Source organism: Hyperoodon ampullatus, assembly GCF_949752795.1.
Source record: "Hyperoodon ampullatus genome assembly, chromosome: 1".
NCBI classification, from domain to species: Eukaryota; Metazoa; Chordata; class Mammalia; order Artiodactyla; family Ziphiidae; genus Hyperoodon; species Hyperoodon ampullatus.
This window is the reverse complement of record NC_136914.1, coordinates 58427123-58441784: the sequence shown is the minus strand read 5'-3', so window position 1 is coordinate 58441784 and position 14662 is coordinate 58427123. Positions and strand designations below refer to the sequence as shown.

The following is a 14662-nucleotide window of genomic DNA, read 5'->3' as shown; positions in this document are numbered from 1 at the left end:
GAAACCATAAATAAGATGAAAAGACAATATACGGAATGGAAGATATTTGCAAACGATGTGACCAACAAGGGATTAATCTCCAAAATATACAAATAGCTCATACGGCTCAATAACAACAACAACAAAAGAACCCAAACATGCCAATCACAAAATGCGCAGAAGAGCTAAAGACATTTCTCCAAAATGGAATACAGATGGCCAACAGGCACATGAAAAGATGCTCAACTTTGCAAATTATTAAAGAAATGCAAATCAAAACTACAATGAGGTACCACTTCACACCAGTCAGAATGGCCATCATTAAAAAGTCTACAAATAATAAATAATGGAGGTGGTGTAGAAAAAAGGAACCCTCCTACACTGTTGGTGGGAATGTAAATTGGTGCAGTCACTATGAAAAACAGTATGGAACTTCCTCAGAAAACTAATAGAGTTGCCATATGATCTAGCAATCCCACTCCTGGACATATATCCAGACAAAACTATAATTCAAAGAGATACATGCACCCCTATATTCATAGCAGCACTATTTACAATAGCCAAGACATGGAAACAACTTAAATGTCCATTGACAGATGAATGGATAAAAAAGATGTGAGATACACACACACACACACACACACGCGCGCGCGCGCGCACAATGGAATACTACTCAGCTGTTAAAAAGAATGAAATAATGCCATCTGCAGCAACATGGATGGACCTAAAGATTACCATACCATGTGAAGTAAGTCAGAAAGAGAAAGACAAATACCATATGATATCACTTACATGTGGAATCTAAAACATGACACAAATGAACTTATTTACAAAACAGAAACAGACTCACAGACTTAAATAGACATAAACTCAAATACATAGAGTACAGATTTGTGGTTGCCAAGGGAGAGAGAGGGTGGAGGGATGGATTGGGAGTTTGGGATTAGGAGAAACAAAAGATGCAAACTATTATATATAGAATGGATAAACAAGGTCCTACTATATAGCACAGGGAACTATATTCAGTATCTTGTAATAAACCATAATGGAAAAGAATCTGAAAAAAAAATGTATATATGTATGTATAACTGAATCACTTTGCTGTATACCCAAAACTAACACAACATTACACATCAACTATACTTCAATAAAATAAATTAAAAAAAAAAGATACACGGTCCAAGAGCTGAAAAATAAAATAATTTTTAAAATAGACTTCCCTGGGAAGCAGCCGCAGAGCACAGGGAGATCAGCTGGGTGCTTTGTGACTGCCTGGAGGGGTGGGATGGGGAGGGTGGGAGGGAGGGAGATGCATGAGGGAAGGGATGTGGGAACAGATGTATATGTATGACTGATTCACTTTGTTATAAAGCAGAAACTAATAAAAGAAAAAAAATAGACTTCCCTGGTGGTCCAGGGCATAAGACTCTGTGCTCTTACTGCCAGGGCCCCGAGTTTGATCCCTGGTTGGGGAACTAGATCCCACATGCATGGCGCAACTAAGAGTCCACATGCCACAACTAAGGATTCTGCATCCAGCAACTAAAGATCTTTTGTGCCACGACTAAGACCCGGAACAGCCTAAATAAATAAATAAATAAATAAATAAAAAAATAAATAAATAAAGTAAAAAAAAAAAAAAAAAACAGGCCACTGTCAGAAACAATGTAAGAGCAACAAGTATATCTTTGTATAACCTGAGGAATGAACAATGGGGGAATATCTCTCTTTTCGGTTATACTCAATCTGTGTGGCAATGAATATTCAATGTGTATTGTTTTAGATGTCAGAAATAAATTGATATAAATTAAGTATATGAATTTAGATAAAGCAATTAGTAGCCAGGTCCAAAATACTGTCAGGTTAGCAAGATGTTACTCTGCCTAAACATGATATGCTGCAAATTATAATTACCTGGGAAGCTGATCAAATAATACCATAAGTGAAACCCAAAATTGAATGTAAAGGGTCATTTCCATTAATGGAGAAAATATCAGCAATGCATTTTTCTATTGTGATATTGTTAGGGGAGAATATAAGACACTTGTGAGAGGTTTGTATGAATAAGGGTGCAAAGTAGGGTCATACTCTTTTCTGTTTGGAGAGAGTGGAAAGGCTTCATGGAGGAGACCCTTCTTAGAAGACTGAAAAAGAGTTTGCCACCAGAAAAAAGATAGTACAAAGGCAATTCCAATATTCTTGGAAAACCAGCCTACAAGGCAAGGGTGTTATTTAAGGAAGAATTCCGCCAGTTGTATCCATACCAGATGGCTTCTGTGATTATAAGACTCCCTTTATTAAATTATTATACATAATTGGTTCTATTTCTGAAATCTCTGACATAAAGATAATGCTTGTTCTGTTTTCAAGATGTAGCTCAAAGTTCAACACCTCCCCAAAGTCCTTCCTGGAACCCCGTCTCCAAAAGTTACTCTTGGTTCCTCCCTCTTTGTTTCCTCTACGTGCCATTTTCAAGGGGCAAGTGATAGGGGAGTAGTAACTAGCACATGGATGACACGACATATGGCCATGCCTTCTTCACCTAAGAAGGCATATTATAGACAGGCTGCTGACTTGAGTTACTGAGGAGTGATCTTTTGGGGAAAGCTATGTTACCGAGAAGGAGTATAATCAACAGTTTGAACAGCTGAAGAAAGGTTTTGAGGATCTAGACTTTCTTTGGCAGTTAAGGTATTAGTGATCATTGTGATAGTACCTTCAGAGAAGTGGAGACAAAAGATAGATCAAGGGCTTCCCTGGTGGCGCAGTGGTTGAGAGTCCGCTTGCCGATGGGGGACACGGGTTCGTGCCCCAGTCCGGGAAAATCCCACATGCCACGGAGCGGCTGGGCCCGTGAGCCATGGCCGCTAGGCCTGTGAGTCTGGAGCCTGTGCTCCGCAACAGGAGAGGCCACAACAGTAGAGGCCCGCGTACCGCAAAAAAAAAAAAAAAAAAATCAGTCTGATGATCATTAGGAAAAGATTTCTTAGCATTTCTATCATGGAGTCCCCTTGTCCTGGGTTATAAATTGTTTTGCCTCAACAGCCTCTTTATGTATAGCTCTGAAAAGTACATTGTAAACTATATCTGTTACCCTGGGGACAACCTATTTAAATTCTCCACAGGGAGATAGACCAGGATCAAGAGTGATAACCTGGGATATTCTAAATAAACTCTAGTGGTCTAGTGGGTTTAGGACCATTTTTTACTAAGGATATAAAAACTGGTGGAGAGAAGAAACAAAGTTACTCTTGCAATTTATAAGGAGGTAACTGTAGGTAACAATATTTTTACATTCTTAGGGCATAGAAAGAAGGGTCTCAAAGACCAAGAGCAGTTTCCACTATAGCAGGCAAACTCAGCTTCTAGCCATAGTATATTTATATAGGTAACAGAAAAAGTAAAGTAGCTTTTTAATTCCCCTGCCTCCAAAATTCAGAGAAAATTAGATATATACATTCTTGCTTTGTACAAAACAAAAAATATTCATAATGTCAATGAATGGTACACACTGACATTTAATTATCTTCTACTATAATCACTAATTTCCCTTACTGGTATATAGACTTTGTAATTGTTATTTTGGAAACACAGCATTTGGTTTGTTGGATCAGAATTACTACTACATTTGCTGGTACCTGCAGATATTTGAACATACAAAGGCTAATCAAACTATTACTTCTGAAAACTAGGATTAAATGTGAGAATTTAGATCAAATAGACAATGTGATAAAAAAAATAAAAAGAAACAAGTGGTATTATAATTGGAAGACAATTATTTTTTATAGAAAATTCTTTCTAGAAAATTCAAGAGAATCAAAGAAAACTCTACTGTATTTTTAAAGAGAGTAAAACAGGTGGCTCCTTATAACTGTTGAGGACTCAACAGCTTTAATATATACCAGCAATAACTAAATAGAAGTTTGGTTTACAGCTTAAATTAAACATAGCTGTAAGGATTATCTTAAGGGAAATGCATGTAAATAAATCTTAATTAAGCTGTTCCTAGATGGAAGGTTAGACATTAAAAGATTTTAATTCTAGCCACTAATCTACTCCCCATTCTAAGATATATTTAGCTTGTTTCTAAAATTCATATGAAAGATTAAAGGAACATTAAGTCATGAAAAAGATTTTTTAAACAACTGAGAGGGAAATGTCCTTCTAAATTTAAAACTTTTCTACAAAACCATAGCAAAAAAGGCAGTACCAGCCCAGCAATGGTCTAACCTAATGGGTCAATGAACAATGTCAACAAAAATGGACATGTACATAGGACTTCCTTGGTGGTGCAGTGGTTAAGACTCCGAGCTCCCAATGCAGGAGACCCGGGTTCGATCCCTGGTCAGAGAACTAGATCCCACATGCATGCTGCAACTAAGGAGCCCGCCTGCCACAACTAAGACCAGGTGCAAGCAGATAAATAAATAAATATTTAGGGAGTGAAAAAAAAAGGACATGTGGAAAATTAAGTGGATTTTTTTTTTTTTGGCTGCGTTGGGTTTTCGGTGCTGCTTGTGGACTTTCTCTAGCTGCAGTGAGCAGGGGTTACTCTGTTGCAGTGTGTGGGCCTCTCATTGTCGTGGCCTCTCGCTGTTGTGGAGCACGGGCTCTTGGCGTGTGGGCTCAGTAGTTGCAGTACACAGGCTTAGTTGCTCCACGGCATGTGGGATCTTCCTGGACCAGGACCAGGGCTCGAACCCGTGTCCCCTGCATTGGCAGGCGGATTCTTAACCACTGCGCCACCAGGGAAGTCCCGAGATATTGACTTTTTACTTACTAGGTAAACAATGACAAAATAAATTTCACCAGTAGATTAATTTTTTTATAGTAAAAATGTTTTTAACAACAAGAAAAAGATTTATTCTTTACTAAGTATTATAAATTAAGAATTTGGGAAGAATCCATCCTTTTTCAGCCTTTTTTTACATTAAGCAATTTCTTTGAAGCCTTTTTTATAATTTCTAATACTGCATTCAAACAACCCATGAAGAATTGAGCTATATATTCTATTTCAGTATGCAAAGAGAATCAAAAACTCTTGAGTAGCCTGTGCTCGAAAACAATCCTATGTTCATTTAATCAAACTTTCTTCAAATTTAGGAAGTTGTAGAATAAAAAGTTTTTACCAGAAGTTTTACTGACTGTCACTCTTCTGCTTAACATGCTTCAGCAGTTGTCCATAATTTTTAATTGCAATTTTTAACACCCTAGCTCTTAGTTTGGGTATACCCAAAATTGCTAATTATCATCTCAGAGGGTAAAACTAAGATGTGTTTTAAAAATAATAGACTTTTAAAATTTAATATGGAACTTTAATTTCTGATTGGATACTTCAAATTAACACTGAATTTAATTTTAGTTTAAAATTTAAATTTAATAATTGTATAAACATTACAGAACTATGTTACTTAAAAAAAAGAGCAAATAAAATAATCATTGTAATACAATCTTAGCTCTAAAGATGGAGCAGTGACTAGGCTCCTACATCAGCTCCAATAAAAATCTGGGCTCCACAGAAGGACTTGGCTAGAATCACAGCTAGGAGCAACGTTTATGTCAAGTGTCGGGTATATTACCAAAGAGAGATCACTTTTGAGCTTATCCATACCCATGTGAGAGAAAAGTAGGGTTAAATTTTCAACACAAATGATGGTGGCCACCCCCCCCAACAAAACCAAAATCATCCATTTAAATCCGCCTATATATTATAGTTAATGAACTTCAACCTTTGGGGGTGGTGGTGGTGATGATTAGGTGCATACGGGGTGTTCTGGGGTGGTGGTGATAATTTATTTCTTGATCTGGATGGTTTGACTTTGTAAAACTTCAATGTGCTACACAGTTGTGAGTTGTGTACTTTCTTTGTGTATATTATAGTTCAATAAAAAGTTTCCTTAAAAAATGAACTCTATGGGACTTCCCTGGTGGCGCAGAGGTTAAGAATCCGCCTGCCAATGCAAGAGACACGAGTTCAAGCCCTGATCCGGGAAGATCCCACATGCCGCGGAGCAACTAAGCCCATGCGCCACAACTACTAAGCCTGAGCTCTAGAGCCTGAGAGCCACAACTACGGAAGCCCGTGCGCCTAGAGCCCGTGCTCTGCAACAAGAGAAGCCACCGCAAGGAGAAGCCCGCTCACCACAACTAGAGAAAGCCCGCACGCAGCCAAAAAAAGAACTCTATAAGCAAGCAAGCTAACATAAAAGTAGTTCTAATGGTACATTAGTGGACAGTAGGATTAAGTGAAGAAAAACGTTTTATAACAAAAGAAAAACAAGGACAGTGAAAAATGTAAGTCAGTTTAACGTCAACTGATAGCATCAACCTCTCGGCTTTTGCCTAATTTTGATCACTGAAGTATAAAATGTTTTTTTCACATTAGCAAGATTTTACAGACAGCAAACAAGTAGCCCAGGACACCAACTACCCCTTTATTATGTTGACATGGTAATACACAAAGAGGTGCCTGATTTGGGCACAGAAATAAGCAGTACCATGGTACAGGGTGAAGACAACCAAGGCAGATACTAGGCAGAAACTTGGAACAAAGGAATAAAAAAAGGGAAGTCTCTGAAGATTATGTATAAATCCAGGTTAGATATTTTAAAACTTTTCGATACTTCAGCTTGGTTTACACCTCACCCCAAAAACTCTGGTCACATCACACCCAAATAGGCAATAAAATATTCACTTGTACATACTCATTGTCACACTTGCTCTATGGACTAATATACAATCCTACATAGGGGAACCCATGAACTGGGGGCCTGGTGTGAATTGCTCAGCACTGGAACCATCTGGGGAAGCTTGCTGTTTGAATTCTTCTCCCAACTCCAGTCATCATCTCAAAGGCTCAGTTGGGGCGGGGTGGGTGGGGGTGGGTAGTACAGGGAGTTAATAGAGCCTACTGTATCCAAGAAACTACATCACCCTTTCGACCAAGATCTACTGAATAACAAGGTAACTGCTCCCTGACCAGATCCAAAGTGACGGCAGAGAAGAGTCACAAATGTCTGTCAAAGGCTAACAATTAAGGAGGAGTGTTAATGACCACCTGGCAAGGAAACATTTCCAAGATTAAAAGTGTTAAGAACAAAGGCAAAACATTGTGAAACTGGCTTAGAAAGTTGTGCTACCCAGTTATAATTTATTTTTAGGCTTTCTGTGTGTGACCTAACCCTAACACCTCCCTTCAAGAAAAGGAGGCAAGGGCAGCATGATAAAAGTAAGATAGAGGGACTTTCCTGGTGGCACAGCGGTTAAGAATCCGCCTGCCAATGCAGGCAACACAGATTCGATCCCTGGTCCGGGAAGTTCCCACATGCCGCGGAGCAACTAAGCCCATGCGCCCCAACTACTGAAGCCTGCGCGCCTAGAGCCCATGCTCCGCAACAAGAGAAGCCACCGCAATGAGAAGCCCACACACCACAACATAGAGTAACCCCCACTCACCGCAACTAGAGAAAAGCCCATGCACAGCAACGAAGACCCAAAGCAGCCAAAAATAAATTAATTAATTTTTTAAAAAGTAGGATAGAATTCAACCATGATTTCTACACATAAGTCTGCACACAGAGATGAGAAAATGTACATAAAGTCACAAGATGCTTGATTTACGTTAATGTTTAATATCAAATACAGGACAAATGTAAACTATGCAAGATGAAAAATGTATACTATGCAAGATGAAAAATGTATATTATGCAAGACGAAAAGTAAGTTTGGAGCAATACAATCCACCAGTTGAAGGTTTATTAGATTCCTTAGTTTAAAATGATTTACCTTCATTTCCTCTCTCTCCTTTTTCTTCATTTCTGCATTAAGTATCCATATAAGACGCTTTTTACTTTTTTAATGGAGAGCTCAGGTTTTTTTAAATAAATTTATTTATTTTTGGCTGCGTTGCGTCTTTATTTTTTATTTATTTATTTATTTTTTTTTTGTGGTACGCGGGCCTCTCACCGCTGTGGCCACTCCCGTTGCAGAGCACAGGCTCCGGACGCGCAGGCTCAGCGGCCATGGCCCACGGGCCCAGCCGCTCCGCGGCACGTGGAATCCTCCCAGACCGGGGCACGAACCCGTATCCCCTGCATCGGCAGGCGGACTCTCAACCACTGCGCCACCAGCGAAGCCCTGCGTTGCGTCTTTATCGCTGCACGCAGGCTTCTCATTGTGGTGGCTTCTCTTGTTGCAGAGCATGGGCTCTAGGTGCACGGGCTTCAGTAGTTGTGGCACACGGGCTTAGTAGTTGTGGCTCGCAAACTCTAGAGCGCAGGCTCAGTAGTTGTGGCGCACGGGCTTAGTTGCTCCGCGGCATGTGGGGTCTTCCCAGACCAGAGATCGAACCCATGTCCCCTGCCTTGGCAGGTGGATTCTTAAACCACTGAACCACTAGGGAAGTCCCTCCATATAAGACTTGATTGTGCTAGTGTCATTCAAAATAATAAAGTCCTAAAAACAATGTAGACTATAGAGAAACCTAACCATTTACTCTATTTTTTATTTAACCTCAAGAGCTCAAATTTGTGTTGGACAACTTTAGAAGACTATTAGTTCTAATACTTACAATGGCCCATGTCTCAGGAAAGAGCTAATAATGTATACCAGAGCAATACTATTTCAAGATATCAATTCCAATTGAAAATATTCAATAACAGTCTTATTTAAGCTCTATATTCATTTACTCAACAAAAATTTATTGAGTCCTGAATATGTGTTGGGCATTGCTCCAGGCACAAGCAACATAACTTGGGAATTTTGCAAAAAATAAACTTCGATTAACATTATGATTTTTCTAACACATATAATCATTTATGAGGCCTATTTTTTTCACAGATACACAGAATTAATTCTTGGTTTTGTTATCAAGATTATTCTTTTGCCGGACTTCCCTGGGGGTCCAGTGGCTAACACTCCGCACTCCCAATGCAGCAGGCCTGGGTTCGATCCCTGGTCAAGGAACTAGATCCCACATGCTGCAACTAAAGATCCCACATAAATAAGTAAACAAACAACATATAAAAAGATGGGGCTTCCTTGGTGGCGCAGTGATTAAGAATCTGCCTGCCAATGCAGGGGACAGGGGTTCGAGCCCTGGTCCGGGAAGATCCCACATGCCGCAGAGCAACTAAGCCCGTGTGCCACAACTACTGAAGGCTGCATGCCTAGAGCCCGTGCTCCGCAGCAGGAGAAGCCACTGCAATGAGATGCCTGCGCACCCAACGAAGAGTAGCCCCAGGTCGACGCAACTAAAGAAAGCCCGTGTGCAGTAACGAAGACCCAATGCAACCAAAAATAAATTAATTTTAAAAAAGATTCTTTTGCATTGTCATTAGTAGATATCAAAATTTTCATAAGTTCTTAGCAACTATGCTTTATTTCAGTCTTATCTCTGAATTGTTTTTGTATTTGTGAAAAGAGCCAGATTCTGAAAGAAAAATTGCAAAAGGTAAAGTAAGAAAATAATTTTGCTATAGCTGCTTCATGGAAAATGCTATATATCTTTTACATACCTAGCAACCCTTAAGAAGACTTAAGCCATTAATAGGACTTTAACAGAAAGTTGCTGCCAAAATCTTTATGCTGCAGATTTCATATTTGTCTTCATAGAAAAAATAGAAGTATTGATATATATATCAAAATTCTATCTGTGTAATTATTATTATGCTAGAGAAGGTTTGAACGGCGGGAAGAATCATCCAAAATCCTACGACTTAACCCAGCCACCTTGCTCTTTTGGGTCACTTACTCAAGAGGAAGCCAGCTGCCATAAGCATATTTTCACCCTTTGCTACTTAAAGGCAAATAAGTAAAATATTCAGAAATATCTAACAGATACAGATTAACAAACCTATGTAAACTATCAGTGCCAAATATTGGGAACCAATCCCTACTACTTATTTCAGCAAATATGCAAGGTCGTATGTGGGGGAAAACACAAAAGAACAGTAACCATACCGTTAGGAAATACATAAGGGGGGCGGGGGGGAAGCAGGAAAATTATTACCACAAAAGTTGGGATGGAGGGGTTCTCGGGGCTGCTGGGAACCTAGAAAAATTGTATTTTTCACCTGGGTAGTTGCTTGATGAGTGTTCAATTTATAATCATAGGTCAACTCTACCTTTATATTTTACAAACTTTTTTTTTTTATATATTCCATAACGAACAATGTTGCTGCTTAAGAGCATTATTTTGTGAATAAAGATTCACAAATTAAAGTTTTTTGCCTTTAGAGATGATAGGGCTAAGGAAGATAGATTAGATTAGATGTATTATATATTAAATATATCAGATAGGGCTAAGATAGCTATATTTTACAATGTCAATGTAGTATCCTTAACATATTGATATTTTTAGCGAGGAAGAGATATTGAACTTTGTAATAGCCAGTCTCCAAGATGCCCCCAATCATCACCACCACCTGGTATTTATGCCCCTGCATAGTCCCCTCCCACACTAAATAAGGCTCAATAATGTAGCTACTTCCAAGGTTAATGTCATAAAAGACATTGTGACTTCCTCCTTATTATATTTTGATTGACTCACTCTGGGGGAAAACAAGCTGCTATGACATGAGAAAACACTTAAGAAATCCTATGATAAGAAAGTGAGTCCCCTAGTGAACAGCTATCAAGGAACTAAAGCCTCCTGCAAATGACATGGGAAGTGGACCCTCCAGCACCCTCCTCCCCAGTCAAGTTTGAGATGATAAAGACCTCTTCTGGAAGCACCCTCCTAAGTTACCCACAGATTACTGACTCACGAAAGTGATTAGATAATAAATGTTTTCTGTTCAAAGCTACTAAATTTGGGTAATTTGTAAAGCAGCAACAGAGAAGTAATACTGAGCTTATCAAGTAATTACTTAGAATGCTCTTTATAAAACATAAATCAGATAGAGAACACATCCCTAATTAAAATACTTCAAAGGCTTCATATTATTCATGGACTAAAATTCACTATGGCCTACAAAACCATTCATGCTCTGGCTTCTGCCTACCTTTTTACTTTCTCCGATTTCCATTCTCTACCTCCTCAACTTCACTAGACTCCTCTTAGATTATTAAAGAATGTACTCTCTTCCTTGACCTTTGTACTTGCTGTTTTCTCTGCCTAGGAATGTTCTTCCTTGCATTCTTGTGGGTATTCTTTGCATACTCAGCTCCATTTTGTCACTCAGTAGTCCTCAGCTTAAAAGTTCTCTCCCCAATGAGGCCTTCCCTGATGACCCATTCATAAGAAGAAAACCCTGGAAGGTTCCCACTAAAGAGAGGAAAAAGATGAGACCATATTTAAAGCAATATAAACCTGGAGTTAGTATGTTAGACTAACTGTATTAAATGAAAAAAAGAAATTACTAGTTTAAATTTGGAAAGGAGAATATAAATTTGTCATTACAGATTATGGTTGTACATCTGAAATACATAAGAGAAATAAATTGGAAAACAAGAAGCATGTAAACTCTATGGGAACAAAACTTTAGAACACTCCTGAAGGACAAAAGAAGGCATGAACAAATGGAAAGGTATAGCATTTAGGACAGGAAGACTAAACATCAAAAATGTAAATTCTCCAAATTCTCTCTGTAATATGATTCCAATAAAAATACCAAAATCGAGGGACCTCCCTGGTGGTCCAGTGGTAAAGAATCTGCCTTACAATGCAGGGGACGTGGGTTCAATCCCTGGTCAGTGAACTAAGATCCCACATGGCGCGGGGGAAACTAAGCCCATGTGCCTTGGAGCCTGCATGCCACAACTAGAGAGAGATAACCTGCATGCCACAACTAGAGAGAGATAACCTGCATGCCACAACTAAGCCTGCATGCTGTAACGAAAGATCCCGCGCACCACAACAAAAGAAAGATTCTGCATGCCTCAACCAAGATCCCGCGAGCCGCAGCTAAGACCCGACGCAGCCAAAAATAAATAAAATAAATAATAAAATAAATCTTAAACCAAAAAAACCCCAAAATCGACAAGGTATTTCTTGCAAATAGACAAGGCGATCATAAACTCATACGGAAAAAAAAACAAGGCAAGAATATTTAGGAAATTTCTGAAGAATTAGCTCTATCAGATATTAAAACATATTTTTAAACCCAAATAATTAGAGTAATTTGATGCTGATACATAACATGATGTGACAGAACAGAAAATCTACTAATATAAACAAATACAAATCAGTAGGGAGAAGAAAGACAATTAAGTGGTGTTGGATAGCTGGGTAGCCAGTTGAAAAAACTTAAGTTGTGACTAACATTCTACACACAAGATGAATAAAACAGTTAAGTGTAGAAAAAAATGAAATCATTAAAATATTATAAAAAGAAAATTCGAGATTTATAAGGTAGAAGTGGTAAAGATTTTTCTAATTAAGACACACTGAAGTCATAAAAGCAAAGTTTTCCATTAAAAATTTAACTTAACATTTCATCTCATTGGGGACTTCCCTGGTGGCAGAGTGGTTAAGAATCCGCCTGCCAATGCAGAGGACATGGGTTCAAGCCCTGGTCTGGGAAGATCCCACATGCCGCAAAGCAAATAAGCCCATGTGTCACAACTACTGAGCCTGCGAGCCACAACTACTGAGACAGAGGTGCCACAACTACTGAAGCCTGCGCACCTAGAGCCCGTGCTCCGCAACAAGAGAAGCCACCATAGTGAGAAGCCTGCACACCACAACAAAGAGTAGCTCCCGCTCACCACAACTAGAGAAAGCCTGCGTGCAGCAATGAAGACCCAATGCAGCCAAAAATTAAAAAAAATTTTTTTAAATTTCGTTTCATTTAAAAAAATCTGTATGTTAAAAAATATGACAAACAAGGACTTCCTTGGTGGTCCAGTGGTTAAGACTCCACCCTTCCACTGCAAGGGGCATGGGTTCAATCCCAGGTCTGGGAGCTAAGATTCTGCATGCTGTGCAGCACAGCCAAAAAAACAAGACAAAGAGAAAATATATTTGCAACTTATCACAGTCAATTTTCTAAAGGATCTTCTATAAAAATCAAGAGAAGCCTAATAACCCAATAGATAAAATGGCCCTTCTGTATTATTTCCTACTTTTAAATGTTTTGGATTGACCGTCTTAACTTTCTCAAGATTGAATAAAATATGAAAATAAAAATAAAGATCACTCTGACTACCGTTTAGATATATCTTCACCAAAACTCTTACATGTGGGGACTGACTTGTGTGGGTGAATGTTTTGTGGAAATTGAGCAAATTGAAGGCAGGTATCTTATTTGGGATTTGATTCTATTTAATGTAACAGAAGACTGCCTAGTAACAGGTTTTAAAGAAGTGAAAAAAAATTCTCTCATGTTACAGAAATCCAGGTTTAAGAAGCCTAAGGTTTGTACAGCGCTTCTATTGGTATCATCAGGGACTCGGGCTCCTGTCTTTCTTCTCCCCATTCTAGTACATATCTTCTATTATCAGGTCAATTCATGGTTCCAGTCGGCTGTTGGAGCTCCAGCCATTAAACCCATGTTCTATAAATGTTGAGGGAAAGGAGATAGACACAAAAGAGTACATTCTATATGACTCTGGTTGTATAGAAATCATGAAAAAGACCTGTATAGTAATGAAGTGGTTATATAGTAGTTATCTTTGCATGGAGTTACCAACTGGGAGGGGCCAAAGGGAGGCTTCTGGGGTGCTAGATAGATTTATATCACTATCTGGGTAGTGTTATACATATGGAGAATGCCTTGATATGTTCATTTATATTTTGACAAGACTATGCACTCCAAACAGATTGAAGAAACTGAAAGTACTCTAACATATTTAGTGTTCAGTGCCCATATCTTGTGCTCATCACTGCTGTCACCCTCCAAAGGCTGAAAAGTAACCAAGACGGGGAATTCCCTGGCAGTCCAATGGTTAGGATTCTCCCAAATTGGTTTGATACAATTTGATACAATTCTAATCAAAACCCTACCAGAGAGACTTCCCTGGTGGTCCAGTGGTTAAGACTCCACTCTCCCACTGCAGGGGGTATGGGTTCAATCCCTGGTTGGGGAAATAAGATCCCGCATGCCGCGTGGTGCAGCCAAAAATAAATAAATAAATAACCAAGTCATACAGTCTGCTGGAATACATAAGGATGTGGCAATTGTCTTGCTTTAGGAATAGCGTGGTTCCAACCCTATCTCCATTTTGCATTTAATGGGCATAAAAACAATGACTTTTCCCTTTTCCGAAATCATGAGTCTCTCTATAGGGATTTATGAGGCAGTGTATGTCAGGTTCTTAATATGGTTTCTGATATTTAATGAGAGGTAGTTGTTATTATTTTACTATCATTATTATAGTCATCATCATTATTGACAAATGATAGGACAGCATCTCAAATGATCCTTTGGTCAAGAATTCCAAATAAACTGGTCAATATCCTTGTGCATGTGAACATCCTCCTGATATGATACTGTTTCTCAGTTGAGAACTTCCTAAAGAAGCTAAATCCAGTTCTTACTTCTTATAGCTCCTCAAATTTAGAAAACTCAAAGTAGTCATAGAAACAATTTTGGAAATATGTTGTAAAAAGTTTGGTTTTGTCTTCGATATTGTATGATCTTCATTAAGGTGGCCCTATGAGACAATGAATTAGAAAGAATTTCAAAATAACTGATAAAAGTAAGATATAGGTGCAACTAGAGATTATCGTACTAAGTGAAGT

At 38.7% G+C, this 14662-nt stretch overlaps 1 protein-coding gene across 4 annotated transcripts in view; it reads right to left on the bottom strand.

The window, feature by feature from the left end:
- TET1 (tet methylcytosine dioxygenase 1) overlaps positions 1-14662 on the bottom strand; it is a gene marked incomplete at both ends in the record, with an annotated part of 122889 nt that overhangs the window by 26578 nt on the left and 81649 nt on the right. The gene's annotated exons all lie outside the window — the stretch shown is intronic.